Source organism: Mugil cephalus, chromosome 10 (assembly GCF_022458985.1).
Source record: "Mugil cephalus isolate CIBA_MC_2020 chromosome 10, CIBA_Mcephalus_1.1, whole genome shotgun sequence".
In the NCBI taxonomy this organism is placed as follows: domain Eukaryota; kingdom Metazoa; phylum Chordata; class Actinopteri; order Mugiliformes; family Mugilidae; genus Mugil; species Mugil cephalus.
The window spans coordinates 10,874,991-10,890,544 of NC_061779.1; the positions used below are offsets into that span (position 1 = coordinate 10,874,991).

The 15,554-nt window shown below is 41.2% G+C and overlaps 1 protein-coding gene across 1 annotated transcript in view; it reads left to right on the forward strand.

Moving 5' to 3' along the window:
* The first annotated feature begins 14,710 nt into the window (after positions 1-14,710).
* Positions 14,711-15,554, forward strand: part of LOC125014944 (zinc finger protein 469) — a 60,189-nt gene continuing 59,345 nt past the window's right edge. Inside the window, exon 1 of the mRNA XM_047596509.1 lies at positions 14,711-14,841. The gene's annotated coding sequence lies outside the window, so the exon portion shown is untranslated. The remainder of the gene's footprint in view (positions 14,842-15,554) is intronic.

Genomic DNA, 15,554 nt, shown 5'->3' on the forward strand with positions numbered 1-15,554 from the left:
ACACCCTGATATACTCCTAACCGTAGTAAAATGTTATAAATCACATGTAATTATGGAGGACACCCCATATATAAAAGAGAAGTGGGAGAAATAGGTTAATATTGTGTTACTAAAGGATGAATGGGAGGAGATTATTGAGCTACACTGGAAAAGAAATTGCTCCCTAACATGGCCAGAATATGGATGGACAAAGATTTTCGTAGTCTGTCACAAAATATTAAAACGATTACATAAAATGTGGAGTAGATAAAGTCAACCCCATCCCTTTTATAGTTGTGCTAATACACCGATTTTTATTTTACCGATTTATTACACAGCCACAACATTAAAACCACTGACCGGAGAAATAGTAAATATCACCATGAAAATCTTGTGACAATGCATTGTTCTGCTGGGAAACTTTTGGACCTGGTATTTTTGTGGCTTTTCTGTAGACATATAGCACTCACTTAGACCAGACCAGGCACCCCCACATCACAGCAATGACACACACAAAAACAGTTTAAGAACAACTCAAAGAAATACATGAGAAAGAGCACAGGGTGTTGACCTGGCCTTCAAATTCACCAGATGCCAAACTGATCAAGTACCTGTGGGACGCACTGGAACAAGCCTGATCCACAGAGGCCCCTGCCCTTAATCAATAGGACCCAAGGCCCCCCCCCACTAACAACAGGACACCTTCAGAAGGCCCATGTCCATTCTCTGATGAGTCCCTACTGTTTTGGAGGCACAAGGTTGGCACAAGTTTTGGATTATATCACTAATACTTGGTTACGCTCACATAATATCACAAGTACAGAAGCCACTATTAGACAAAGTCTGAAAACAGAGGTCCCCAAGGTGGTGGATTGGGTTGAAAATCAAGAAATCTGGGTTTGGAATACATTTTTACAGAGGAAGTGTCAAATTTGTTTCCTTTATTAAAAGAATTGCTCCAATAAAAAATATTCTAGGTGGTGATGGTGATGGAATTAGACCAGTTAGTTGACAACACCAAGTGTTGAATATGTCTAAAGTAAACTGTGATGGTACCATTGTAGCAAAGCTTACAAATAAAAAAAACGTTCACTGTTCAAAGGGGTTAGACTTTTGATCGCCCACAGTGATAATCGGACCCCCTCTACCTGCATCCATCATTAGGTCTTTGTACCACTATTTGCTTGCACTTTACATTCTAATTCTTGCCTCTCCTTGTTTCTGACATGTCTGGCTACACCCTGCGCCTCCCAAGTTGTCAGTCCGCTGTAGTGAGGAGGCCCATTTTATTACAGTCTGTTTAAGTTGCTAATAGTTGGAGAAGTTTTGGTGTGAGTATTGACTTTTGATACTGTGTTTGATGTTTCTGTTCCCTAACCCCCCTCCTCCTGACGACATTGTCAGGAGCATGCTGGGTGATTGACAGATGGGAGTGATTTGAGGGTCGCGGGGCGGTGCAGACCTGAGGCGTAGGACCTAGTTTCATGATGGGACATGTAGCCTGATGCTCCAGTTTTTGTGTTTACTGGTGACAGACAAGTGCTTTGTCAGTTTAGAAAGGGCGTGGATCTCAAACTCAGATCACACTCCGGAGCACAGAGGAATTAATGACAAGTCAATCAGTTACACTTTCCCTTTTATGAACTTTGGCACAGAGAATGTGTTAAGCTGGTTTTGTCGTCAAGTGTGTCAGGGGATTCATTTAATGCATTTTGTAGTTGTCGAGAACTAACAGTTTTTTAAGAAATAGTTTTGAAGTATTTAAATAAAAAGATTTCATAGATTATTCTGCAACAGTAGCAATAGCCTTTGCTCACACAAGCATGTATTTAGTGTCACTATATGTGTACTGACATCCCTCTGCAACAGTGGCGTGCTGTATATTTTCCATCGAGGCCTCCAACCTTAATCCAAACACCTCTAAAAATGATATTTGTGACACTATGGAAACTATCGATATCGTACGGATATGCAATAAATGAGGACGTTGCATCATAAACGGGCATCTCATAGTGAGGTGAAGGCTGTTGCGAATGAAATAAACTTACTTAGAACATGAAGCATCAATGTGGACAATGTGTGGAATGGCAAAAATATCATAAAAGATGGAAATGTAATTCAGTTTACTCACCAGATTTTAAGAAACAATTTAGAGCTTTCCTCATAGCGCTCATAGTGGCGGACTCGCCCTTTCCCCAGCTGGGTCAGGCTAGCTCGCTCTGAAATGCCTTTGTAGTTTGAATATCTGCAACTAATTGCATTGCTTTCAAAACATTAACAGGAAAAATTTGCTTGTGCTTTCACACACAGACGCAGAGAAGGCCTGAGAATGCAAATTTGAAATGTGATTGGTTAAAGGAACATTACAATTTATTTCAAGCTTCAGCTGCCTGCAGTTTTAATTGTGGAGGCCCAGGCAGATTTTTTCTTTAACTACGGCAATGCACGATGGCTGAAATACGATTGGATGAAAGCTCTAATGCAAAGTTACACTGCCAGAAGCACCGCAGCTGAGAGACGGACAAGCCATAAAATGCAAAGAATAGAGTATTTGTAATGATTTGATAAGGTTAATGGGAAAATATTAAAAGGCTTCTCTGGCCCTGACGGTCCGCTACTGCTCTGCAATCACTGCTCTCCTTTTCTTTATCTTCTAACAGTTGGAGATTGAAGTAGGTCTTAATTAAGAGCAACTGTAATTAAAGCATCCTAAGTTTGTTGGCACACAAGTTCCACTTGCAGAAATCTTTTACCATGCATCTGTAAGATTTATCAATTTGCTAATAGCATCAGGTATCTGATCCATCCCAGCAGATCTTTCTCAAGTCCTGTTTAAGTGGAATCAGACTGAGAAGAGGTTTCAGTTCTGCTTTGTGGAGATCCTGCCAAAATTCAAGAAAAAAGGCTCAGTAGAAGTATGTGTATGAGATTTAAACTGAGATGTGTAACTGAGCTGCGCCTCTGCCCTGACCTTAGCCCTCACACCGCTCAAAAAACTTCCACCGAATGGCTCAGAGCAGAAAGTCAACTCAAGCATAGTTTTACACCAAGGGTTAACCGTTAGCCATAAACTTAAACAGGTAAATTATACGTCTCCAAAATTACAGTCTTTATGCAGCTTTGATTTTATGAACTGCAAGATGACCACAGTGAGTAATACAACAAGGAGATCGGCGTTCTTGTGAGCTGAATGTAGCTTTGAATTCAAAGTCTGGTACATTTGAAGAGGGCTATAATGACTACCTTGACGTATATTACTCACTCGGTGCCATTGTGTTTAGATATCTGAATGAATGTCATGTACCCTATTCTATATAAAGTTCTGAGGCTGAATCGCTGCCTGTTGACTCAAAGTCACCATGATTCACTCAAGACATTTAAAAGCCTACTATAGTATTTTAACTCAAATGTTTAGCCATTTAAAGTGTCATTGTAATAAACAAACAGAGCTTTGTCCTTTTAACAATCACATACTAGCAATCATTATTTTTATGTTATACTTTATACAGATTTGAGTGACTTTTGAGTGAGCACTTGGTGACATTGCGAGGTAAAGATGAGCACTGCGAAACAACAGACAATTAAACACTGTGCAGGTTGGTGGCGCCGGTAACAGGAGGTCATAAGCCCGCAGCTCAGGAGCCAGAGATAACTGGTATTAAAGGAGAGGATACATAAAGTTAATGACATGCAATGGTGGCATTTTCTGTGAATGCATCGGGAGTGAGAGAGTGTAGATGAGCTCTGTGTATCCTGGAAATATAACTAAGGTTCCTCCCATAGAATGAGATCTTTTAGATGAGAAGGAACTTGCTCATTAAAGGCCTTCTGTACAATGATCTCCCTTTCTCGTTCCTTTCTTGAAAGAAGCTCTTGCATTTGTCAGAGAGTTATTAGCATATCCTAAACACAGCAAGAAGGTTCCGGGTTTGAATCCACTGAATGACACAAGCTTGCTTGTGTGGCCTATAGCAAATTTAAAAGAAAAACATTTTTAAGAGTGTGAATTTTCTTTCTGTGTTTAGACTGGGGACATGTCCAGGGTGTACCCCATGTCTCACTCCTGCAACCCTCTCCAAGATAAGCAACTACAGATAATGAATGACTGAACTGCAGTCTAGATTCAACAAATGCATTGATTTTGGTCTGGTCTACAGTGAGTTTATTGCCCCATTTTTATTTATTTATTTATTTTTTTTAAAATATTCCACCACCGCTTATAATATCAGTTACTACTTTCTTCTGATGTACTTCGTCATACTTTCTTTTCTTTTCTTTTCTTTTTTTTCTGTCATCCATCTTGTCAGATGACAGCATATATCAACAGTACCATTGATCCCAAGCTAGGGCTTGTTGAGGTATCCCTCTTTAACACAGAGTTTCAACTCTCGTCATTCTATATTGCTTACAGGGACAAGTGAGTTAAAACCCTTTTTTGCACATACTTAGGGCCTAGTGTAACCACGGATATAATACACAACTACAGGTATTCACACAGGATTATGGTAGTTACAAATCAGTGAGTTTTAATAATGACACAGATTTTCTTTCACATTTAAGGATCACAAAATGTCAATTAAAGTATTCACAGGCCATGTCTCTGACATGAGGATTTTCAGCTATTTAAGCCAATTAATATATATAATATTAATACTAATATTACCTCACATACATCTTGCCTTTTGCTAAGTAAACAGTGCAAAACTTTAAAATGTGCAATGCACCTGTGAAAACAATCTGGCACAGATGTATTGCACCTAAACCTTTTGATGCAATCCTGTCAGTATGCTAATGTTATGTGCCAATTAGCACTAAACAAAAAAGTGTATTGTAAGCTGATGGAGTCAGATGTCCAACAAAATCATTTCATATTGTCCGCATCATCTGAGGTGTTGGTGATGACATTAAATGGGCTTTAATGTCCAGAACATTCTTAGGCCTAATGACTTCCAAATGGGGATCATGTCAGTAAATTAAAACCAGTGATTGTTTCTCGAATCATTTGCGGAAATTGTCATTCAGTGACAGATTTAATCATCAGCAGTCAATCCCCAGCTGTTAAACAATGAGTTCCATCAGAGACCAGAAGGGAGTGTTATACACAACTAAACCAGGTATCTGTATGTTGGGTTGTGGTCTTTATGTCCATGGTATTGTGCTTTGAACCCAGTACCATTATATAACCCCAGATGGTTCTCTGGCGCCTCTTCTCATCTGTAACATGTTCACAGATCCAGCCAGCACAAGTGCATGCCGGCGGCCCTTTGATCTCCCCTTCTGGGCCTCCTCAAAAGGGTGAGCCTTTCTCAAGCTGGTCCAGCCTGGATGCATCTAGCTGGATGTCCTCCAGTCCTGATGGAGAATGGAACGCTGCTGATCAAATTCACTGCATCTATCCAAACAGTCTGTCACTCCAGGGACAAACTATGGCGCTCATGTGGTGCGCTCTCAGGTAGAACCGAAAGCCTGCATGAGCACTTGTGCTCCACAGGTTCTGTCTGCTTCTGGGCCCCCGGTCCTAAGGAATGCCAGTGGCTGCCAACTCCAGACGGCCTTTCGCGTTTTAAAACCCAGTTATTCTCTATAAAGGCAGAAGAGCACTTATATCTATACCACATGGCACACCCTCGATGATATCAAGGCATTGTGTTACTAGGCCTGCTTTAATGATAAGACATTTGAGAGATATATTTAGCTTATGTTGATAGATGTTTTCATAAGGAAAAGTGGTTTATTTGGAGACAGTTTACAATGCACCATACAAACTCCAAAAATATGCAGTGGATTATCTTATGTGTACATAGATTTCTGTCTGTTTTATATCTTGACATGTTTGTATATTTGCTCTTATCTGTGAGTTATACAGGGGGTAAAGGACAGTAAAATATTGCGCTGGCTGTGCTCTGTTATGCTCTTGTCGTGAGTCTCAGTGAGAGGAGGTTGGCTTGACTTTCTTGTTTTGGATAATTGTACACTGCAGAGGTCTGTGGTCCCCTTTTCTGTCTCCCTGTGGCCTCGGCTGCAAGAGCCATATTTAGGTTGCACGTCCTCCTCATCCTATACTGTCTCATCCCCAGCCCGTCCGACACACCCCCAGAGCGCAGCAGGGGGCAGATAAAGAGGCTCATCCAAAGGCGAGGCTGTAGGTACCAGAGGAAACTTGGCAGGACCATTTCTACTCACTTCTCAGTCATTTTCAAATGTTTTCTTTTAGATGTGTTTGGTGGATGTAAAGTTTCATGGTTTGGTTGCATAAACGTTTTTTTAGGGAATTTATGTAACCATAAATCTTCTAGCTGTACTAGTTGTTATTTTACTTTTGCAGGTTTTGCTGGGCTTTTCTGTGGTATCACAGTGTGATTATGAAATAAGGGCAAGGCTTTCTTTAGATGGTGCAACATGAGTGAAACTTACAGCCTGTTGTTTTTATATTATGCGTGTTCAGCAATGACAGTGAGTCGAACAATTGGGATTGTTTGCTATTTAAAAAATTGAGATGCCTGGTAATAAAATTCCGTCTGACATGTAGATAGATGTAGAAGCTGGATGGTTCATCAGTGACATATTACCAATCCTGTCCTTGATTGGTTCCGCTCCTACATCTCAAACAGACACTGTTTCCATTAGTAGCTCCTCCCCCACACCTGCAAAATTACATGCGGGATTCCTCAGGGTTCTGTTTCAGGTCCACTTCTCTTCAGTATATACGTGCTCCCACAGGGGAAAAATTATCCAAAGACACAACATCTCATTCCATTGCTACACCGATGACATGCATATCTCCTTCCCCCTCAACTCTAAGAGTCAGACTGACATCACCCGAATGAAAAACTGTTTTGACAACATCAAAGACTGGTTGACTCAGAACTTTCTTCAGCTACTCTTTGGCCCCCCACGTCGTACTACTGCTACCGTCAAGAGCCTTGGCAACCTCACCCCCTTTATCAGACCATGTGTTAAGAACATGGATGTCTTATTTGACAGTACTTTAAATTTCAACAGGCCAGTTTCCTTCAGCTCAGAACCATCTAAAAAATCAGGGACTTCCTATCGTGCTCTGACCTACATCTGAATTAGTTGACTTTACTTGCAAATCGTGTGGAAACCCGTTGCGCTATAGCACTGTAGTTTTTACACAAGCTGAAACTTAACATGTTGAGTTGTATTAGCATGGAATGTTAACTTTTTACAGAAGCTGAAACTAAATATGTTCAGTAGTTAAATAAAACTAGCTATTATGACTTGTTATTGCTACTCATTATTTATTACAATTACTGTATTTTCCTCTATTTTTTTCTATTTTTTTGTATGTTTTTTAGATAATATATAAAACATTCAATTAAATTGGATGGAAAAAAGAACCAACTCTAAATGCTCCAATGCATTTTATTTTTAAGAAAAAAGTCAAAACACAACCAATCTTTTAACGAACTTATCATCAGGTCAACATCAACACATCCAAACTAAAATGATTAATCTTACAAAGGTCAATTCAAATCCCTGAAACAATTATGTGTATGGGTGTTCGACGTGTCTGTTGTTTGTTCAAAATCTGCAGCTTCGGCTTGAAGTCACTGTGGCCTAAAGAGAGCAGCACCTGTTGGATGAACTGAAATGAGAGTTTCATAGTCTTGGGATAGTTAAGATGTGTATATGTGAGTCCAAACAGAATGCATTTTGCTTTTGGCAGACCTGTGTTGTTTTCCATCACGACTTTTCCCCTCAGTGATGATTTTCAATGAGGCTGGACTGAGATGCTGGGAAGATGTGGGCACAGCACCTCCAAGAAGTATCCCAATGTCAAGGTCATGAAAAGAATCATCATCATCTACTGTAAGAGTGTCATGGTGAAAAATAAATAATTGTGAAAATTATAAGAAAGCAAGAAAAGCTTACTTATAAAACCTGCTTTGAAGAAGTCTGATGGGAAGGATGATGGGAAGGATGATGGGAAGCCCTCTGAGCACCTGTTCCCAGATCGCAGGTGGCTCTGTAGTCTTCTGGGAATTAAACAGAATTTAATTAATTCAAATCATTTGGGGGCTGTCATGTAAACAAGCAGTGTGTGTGAGAGTGAGCGGGAAAAAGACAGCGGCTAAAGAGCAGTCAAGTGCGTGGCGCGCAGCTCTCAGTGTCTACAACATAAACACCTCCACAGTGGCAGCACCTGCTTTACTCCTTTGCCCCAACAGCGGTTGAACTGCTTTTCTACCGTGTGAAATGACGGAAACAAAAAATAATAGTCTCACAAACTCGACAGTATGTGAGCCTTCCTCAGACTGTTAACACTAAGCTAAGCATGTACTACACCATGCACATGTTAAAACAGTAACATTTGACAGCAAAAAACTGCATTAACAAATTATCTCCAAGCTTTTGGGTATTTAAAGTTCTCACAAAGACAACTAGGCTACTTATTCTAGAAACTAACCGTTCCACTTGGAGTAAAACTGCTTCCTGGTGAGGGTACAAGTTCAACAAATCGCCTACTGCCGATGCCCGCGTTTGCTCTGTCGAGTGTGGAGCCCCATGGATGCACCGTTACACTGGCCTTGTCACGCGACCAAGCAGGTTTTTGAATTAGGTCCCTCCTTTTTCTTATCAAAGTGAACGTACAAAGTTATCTCTACTAAACTAAACCTGATTAGTTCAATGAATCTTTCAGCTAAATACTACAATCAACTAATGTTGTTCTAGTAATGATAGCAGGTTTTTACAAAACATAAAAGAATAAGTAATGATCACTCCAAAGTTTAATTAGAAACAAAATCTGGGTTTGCAGTGTAGAAACGGTTATTTACACATTCATAGCATCCAGGCTGGATACTGCAACTCCCTCTAGTCAGGTATTAGCCAGACCTCAATCTCCTGTCTCCAACTTGTCAGCTGCCGCCCGGTTATTAATAAGGTCAAAGAAGCAAGACAACATCACTCCCATTCTTGCATCATTACACTGGCACCCTGTTCATTTTAGGATACGCTTCAAAATTCTTCTGATTGTTTATAAATCCCTCCATGGTCTCACTCCTTCAAACATGTCTGAGCTTCTCACCCCTTACACCACCACCAGAAGCCTGAGATGCTCAGGCCATGGTATGTGGCTGTTGGCTTTGGAACATCCTGCCAGAAGCCATTAGAAGTTCTGACTCTGTTGAGGCTTTTAAGAAGCACCTTAAGACCCATCTTCATTCCTTGGCTTTCAATAGCATTTGACCTGAGTCACCCTGGGTGTTAATAGGTTTTCATTTCTTGGTACATTGATGTTGATCTGTATTTTACATGTTTTATATGACATGATATGATATGACATGATAATACGCGTGATGGGACAGTTTTGGAAAGATGTTTTTCATCCTCCACAGTTGCAGTTTCCAGGTGAAAAGTAGCTAAAGTTTGTTATTCACATTAGAAACAATGTGGATTATTCTGTTGGATAGATCTGTTTATAAGAGGCCACTGGATGAAGAGAAATACAGAGATAGAGAGATATCTGTCTTATCAATCAAGGCCAGACTATGTTTAAACAAAATGCTTCATGTTTACATACCCAAAATATTCCAGTTGTTGCCTTTATACTTAAAAAGGCTCTCCATTAATCTAAGTCTTCTGAACATGAGATTAAAAGTTAACATTCCACTAATGTTTTCCATTTACAACCTTCGGGAACTTTTCCACCTGTGGCAGACGTCTTTGACTGTGACAAAAACAAAACAGCCCCCATCTGCCGTTCCTTTAATCCCCTTCTGGAAAACGGTTGTTGTTGTGATATTTCCTGTAACTCTTTCATAATTTTTAAGAGTTGATGTGTTTCTTCTTCAAGCCCGACATGTGGACTTTTGCTTTTTAGGGCTTACATGAGATTAAGCCCCATCTTTAACTGGAGTGAAAACATATTCTCAGTGCAATTTGGATATGTCAAAAGAATGCTCCTAAAACCTAAAAAAAATATCCAGCTTGTCGCATTCAGGTGCTGCAGTCAATTTGAGTTTTGTGATTTTTGCATTTGGTGGGGGAACAGATACCTCTTATTTTCAACGGTGCCCATAACCAATATTTTGATTTCTCCACAGTTTGGAGGAAGATGGATCTCTCTATGTCTTTGATGTAAATTTATGAGACATTGAAGATGGAAGGTGTCCATAATTTGAAACAATGTTTTTGCTAGGTATTTCATGAGTCATGAAGATGAATGTTAACAGTTGGTTGATGATATCAATCAGGGGAAGTCATGGTTGAACTATTGATACCACGCTTGAAATCTAAATTTGTAGATGGTGCACGTCTAACCTTGCAGGGCCTTCAGTGTGTTTTCGTGTTGATCTCAAGTCGCTGCCTGCATCGACTAGCACGGGCATCTCCTACGGCAACCGTGAGCAGGAGCAGGTGTTACTGCAGGCAGAGTCGCATGGGAGGATTCTTGCTTTCGCTTGCTCGGTCAGTCAGTTAGCCGGTTCATCTTTTTCTTCCCTCCACCTTGATTGTTTTTCAGACATACAAATCTCTACAAATGCACTTCTTCACCCTCTCCTTGCCTTTCACTTAAATCACCCGGTGAAAAATTTATCACCGCTGGCTTGGATTCCAGTCATTATCTGCTGAAATTAACCATGTGATGCACATGCATGTTTTATAGCCAGAGGGCTACATTTCTACTTTACCTCTGCACTCTTTCTGAGACATTATTGGACCTATTGTTCTCTTATTTTGTCTAAGAACTTTACACTGGCTTCTGGTTATGCACAATTTGAGAACATCCTAATCTGACTGTAGTATACGTATATAAACTGACTTGTTTACATAGTGTGTTCTGAATACAGGGCACATGAAAAGGTCAAAATCATTACACAACCTGCATACATTTACACCTGCTCCTTGTTTAACATATCTAGACAGAGCAGGTGTTCAAAAGACAAGTAGGCACTCTAGACAGCATGAGATCTTGAGGATCTAGATACTATGTGGGTGTTATAGTGACTGAATATGTCTATCAGGCAAAAAGGGAAGGGGTGTCACGCAAACTGAGAGCTTGTTCCTTTTGTAAAGAATGCGTTTAATTCAGTTTTGCCATTAGAAACTTGGAAAGACTCATTTAAAGGCACGTTGGAGATATGTTTTCCAGTGTTTTCATCACCTTCACAGGAATATATTCCTGTCCTGTGCCATTATACTGCAACCTTACCGACAATGACTAAATGATTCTTGTTGTGCGGAATGTTTCCAAACCACAAGCCCATGTAATAAAACCCCACCATTTTCCTAATTCCCCAATCACTACCATCATCCTTTATATTCTTTTTCATGCCCCCTGTGAATGTTCTTTAACCGTACTCTTGACTGGAATTGCAATCCAGAATTTCCAGTCATTCCAGCAAAGTTTTCCCTCACTTCAAGTAGCCCTTTGGGATACCACTGAATAGAGTAAATCATGATGAACATAGAAATCATTCAGTGTCATGACAGCGCCCTCACTTCTGACCTAACTCCTTCCAGCCCGGAGGTCTCTGCACCAGGGTAATTGAAAAAAAATGTACCATGTACCATGTTTTTGAAGGTTACCAAGCAAGCCCAACCAAAATGGCTCTCGCATGTTTAGTGCTTCATGCAGTGTCAGTCTCACTGACTCATAAGGCTGATATTCATTTTCTAATTTACAGCTCTGAATAGACAGGAGTATAAATGTCACATTTTGCTGCAGTTTCTCGAATCTCGGTCTGGCCTGGTGATACGCACAGGCAGATTTATTGTATTTCATAATTCTCCCAAGTCTTTTATCCATGGATATTTAAAGATTTGCAGCTGTCAGTTTAAATTTGTGGATGTTTTTTGAAATGGAAATTTCACATAACAGCAATCAGCTTAACACTTAAGACATTAGACTAGTTCAGACGTATTTCTGTTGTGATTGTCGCTATGTCAGACGGGGTTTTCATGGTCACTCAAGTTTCCGATGTGACTTTGCCAAGAGACGCGTCATACTTCTGGTCGAGCAGCAGCCAACCCAGTATGTTCGCTTGACATTTTTGTCAATTCTATTACCGTGGCTGAATGGATGGCATTGTTGGTTTGTCACTTGGTCTACTACTTTGACTCAAGCTAAAATAACTTACAAGCTGTCAGATGGATTTCCATGACATTTTGTAGGCAATGTTGGACGCCAGTAATTCTCTGATTTTCCTCTTGCACCACCATGAAACTTTAGTTCGAAGTCAAACGTTTCAACAACTTTTACAAAGATTTTCATGTTGTTTTTTAAACTATCATTATGTTCACGGTGCTCAGAGGATGCATCTCTCCGGCAGGTCAAAGTTATCACTAAAATACAACGATAAGCCACGACATTATGTCCACTTTCGTAGCATTGTGTCGGTTTCTCTTGTGCCTCCAAAACAGTCGTGACTCATCACAGAATGGACATGGGTCTTCTGAGGGTCTCCTGTGCTGTCTGGTAACAGGATGTTGTTGGATCCCATGGGCTGAGGAGAGGGGTCTCTGTGATCAGTTTGGGTTCTAGTGAATTTGGAGACCAGGTCAACACCTTGTGCTGTTTTTTATGTTTTTTGAGTCGTTGCTAAACCATTTTTGTGTGTCTCTGTGTCAGGCTGCATCCTGCTGGGGATGGCTGCTGTCATCAAGGAGTATCATTGGGTGGGCGTGCCTTAATGTTAAACATTGAGGATCCTTATCGCTAATTAGCAAAGGAGCTAATACGCTGATTTACTGTGGTGGTAGTATTAATAAATGATGAAAACACTGATGATGATCAGAATGTACATAGATGACAGCCAGTACCATATGATTAATACCTCATGCCTAAATTATCTCATCGTTTCTCACAACACAGCATAAGATTTCATGAAATTATTAACCACATGTAACGAAAGGGATTCTGTACAGGATGTCCCGGACAATGTTTCCAGAATGTCAGTAATCGTGGAACTGGAAATGTCACCAAAAGCAAAGATTGATTGTTTTCGAACTGGCAACAAACACGCGGACATGCTCGTATTTCTGTTGGACAGTCGCACAAAACCATGAAGGATTTCAGACACGGCCACAGACTGTACATGCAGACATTTTGGACGCTGGCCTAAATATGTGAACAGTTGTTAGGTCTTAACACATTAGGATCCATGACAGAACTGAGCCCTTCTTTTGAAATTCTGCTGAATGAGGGAGAGAGAAGTGGGATTTTTTTAAAGGAGACATACGGGAATTGGGGGAGTAAGGGATGACCATCCACCAGAGAGAACAAACTGTGCCAGATTCTCAAAGAATATCAATGACTCATAGGTCAAGGCCCCCATCCCTGTAAACAGGATTTTTCTCATAATTCGAGCCCTGAATGAATCACATACATATACTCAGCTTTGATTAAAGGGGGGGGGGGGGGGGGGCAGTAAACCTTTATCTAAGAAGATAAAAGACGGAGTATACATGTGAACAGGGTTAAGCATGTTGACGATGTGACTGATGATCAGGCTCATAATTGAAATCATCATGATGACTCTGGACTATAATCTGATCAGTGCAAGCCTGTTGGCTCCTTCAGGGTTGGGATGTGAAACCTGTAATAAGTCAAGATCATGGTTAGCGTGTCAGCGCTGCTCTGGTTTATCTCTTGATCAACACGACTGAAGGGCTGGCCTGGATTTACTCTCATCCTCTTGACCCTGTCACTTTTTTCTGTACGAGTGTGCAAATTACATGCAGTAGGTAAACATAATTTTTCTTTTCTTATTTCTTCCTTCCCTACGGCGAAGTGATGCCCCTTCCCGAAGGTTTGCCTTTTAACATATGCACTTGCCTCCCAGTAAGCAAAGAGCATTCCTCACATTCTGGAAAGACAGTGTCGAGATCATTAAAACTGTAACGTGTAGATGTGTGTGTGTGTGTATGTGTGTGTGTGTAGTGTGTGTTCCAGCTGGGGAGGCCATATAAGACAACGTCACATGCAGCAGCCAGGCATCCGCAAGCCGACCTGTGCATTTCTCAGAATCATCTATTAAATACCTTCACCAGACCATAGATTTATAGCCTCGCTTTAACAGTTCCTGAAACTGGACGACAGTTGAAGCAACATGGACAGAAAACTCCAAAAGGATTCTTTCTTTTTGCTTTACAGTGAGCACCCTACTACACACACACACACACACACACACACACACACATGCGCATACACACACACACATACACAGTCTTCAGTATTAGCAGGTGTGTCTATTTCATCACACAGCTGCGCACCAGAGAAGAGTGAGGTAAAGCTACAGTATTTAGATGGAAAGCACATGCTGTGAGTACGCTGTGTGTGTGTTTGAGGCAGAGACAGACGCACGTTTAGATAAACAGTAAAAGACTGTCGAAGGGGAGAGAGTTTTTTTTTGTGTGTGCGCGCGTCAGAAAGAGAAAGAAATCCACTTTTATAGGAGAGAGTGGTTTACTGCGATACTGATTGGCACAAACTCAAGAGGCGGTTTTAGGAAACCTTTAAAAGCTGCTGGGGAAAATGAAACACAATAGAAACTAGCATGGCTAAAAAGGAAAGAAATCGGTGGAAGCAGCGCAGCGTTGAGAAAGTAAACATTTTTTTTTCTAGTGCAGTGTTCTAATCTTTTCTCTCCTGAGGGCGTTTTTGAAAGCCTCTCTCTCATCAGTCTGGGCAGGACTCATTTGTCCCTCTATCCCTCCCATCCCTCCTCCTCCTTTCTCCTTCTGCCTTAGTTCCTTCAGTAGAGTGTAACTAGCACCACGCGATGACTACAGGTTGAAGAAGTGGGTGAGTGAAGGGAGACAGAGATCAAGGAGAGGAGAGACTGTCACACGCCTCACACACTGGAGTTTGGAGTCACTGTTCAGCCCAGAAAGGTGAGCTGGGGGAGAATACCTCAACAGTTTCTGAGCCCTTCTGGCACATGCTTGTGCGCTTGTGCTCATGCATGTTTGTGTGTTCACATGTAAACATAGCCGTAGGTGAGAGCGTGGCCGTGGCTGTGGTTGAAGCGGTGCATTGGGAAAGCGGCTGCGTGCGTTGGATGTTTGTGTAGAATTACCTGTGCGTCCACCTTGGTGAGAGATGCTATTTGTATTCCAGTGTGCGGACCATCCTCGTGTCTGTGGTTAGATTTGAAGGTGTGTATGACAGGTTTCCCCTCTCAGGGTCACAGTTTGGTGCGTGTATGAATCACCCCGGGTTGCACGGTTAAAGGCACACACAGGTGCACACGCACGTATCGGCACGTGCCTTCGTTTTGACGCGATTTCTCTTTTATTCCGGTTTCCAAGAGACCGCTGACGACAGCAAAGAATTGTTTAGCTGGATCAGCAGTGGACACCTACTGAAGGACAGAGAGACCGCAGCAGTCGAGACCTCATCTGGCCACAATATGGGCTGCCTGCACATTGCTGTCACATTACTGGAAGTTGCTGGGTTCCTTTTATAAAAAGATTTGTATTTGCATCAGATGTTATGACACTGACAAGAAATAGAACACAGCTGTAGCAGGCTGATGTGAGACTGTCTGGTGGAGTGTGCATAAACCGTATTGTACTTTTTAAATACCAAGAAGTAGCTGCAGCGG